The following is a 780-nucleotide window of genomic DNA, read 5'->3' on the forward strand; positions in this document are numbered from 1 at the left end:
AAAATCTATCCATCTCCCAGTCCCACACTCTCCCCACAAGTAACTCCATGTCAGCACTGGTCCCATCTCTCCCCTCGCCACCTTTAGCTACTCTCTGACTATTGGGATTCCAATGCACTACATCTGCTGGGCTCCCTGTATTGACCCTCTGGACTATCCTATGGTTCCCGTCTTATCTCTCTGAGTGAGAGCCTGGTTTCCCGGACAGGTTTGTGAGGTGCCCTCGAGCTGATGGATGTGAACTCTCTGACCCGTGTGCATTTTGTTGTTTCGCAGGGAGAACGGCCGCGTCGAAACTCCAGAGAACAGTGTCCTATTTAATGAAATGATCACACTGCAGGTAACTCACAGCAGGCAGAGAGACAGAGACACACACTGGTACAGATCCTCTCTGCCTCTCCCTATCTCTCTCTCCCCCTCTTTATCTTCTCCTCCCTCGCCATCTCCCCCTCTCCCTCTTTCTACCTCTCATTCTGTGTCTCTGTCTCTCCCTCTGTCACCCTCTCCCTCTTGTTCTCTCACTCCCTCTGCTCCCCGCCTCGCTTTCTCTCGCACTCTCTATCTGCTTGTGTCTCTCTCTCTCCTTCTGTTATTCTCTCCTTCCACCTCTCCCTCACTGCCTCTCTCTACCACTCTCTCTCTCCACTCCTTTCTTTCCCCATCTCGGTCTCTCTCTCTCTGTTTTCTCTCTCTGTCTCTCCCTCCCTCTTCCCGACGGTAAATGCTCTCTCTGTCTCTCTCTCTCTCTCTCTCTCTCTCTCTCCCTCTCTCTCCCCTTCT

This window comes from Rhincodon typus, unplaced genomic scaffold (genome assembly GCF_021869965.1).
Source record: "Rhincodon typus isolate 14 unplaced genomic scaffold, sRhiTyp1.1 hic_rhity00000062, whole genome shotgun sequence".
In the NCBI taxonomy this organism is placed as follows: domain Eukaryota; kingdom Metazoa; phylum Chordata; class Chondrichthyes; order Orectolobiformes; family Rhincodontidae; genus Rhincodon; species Rhincodon typus.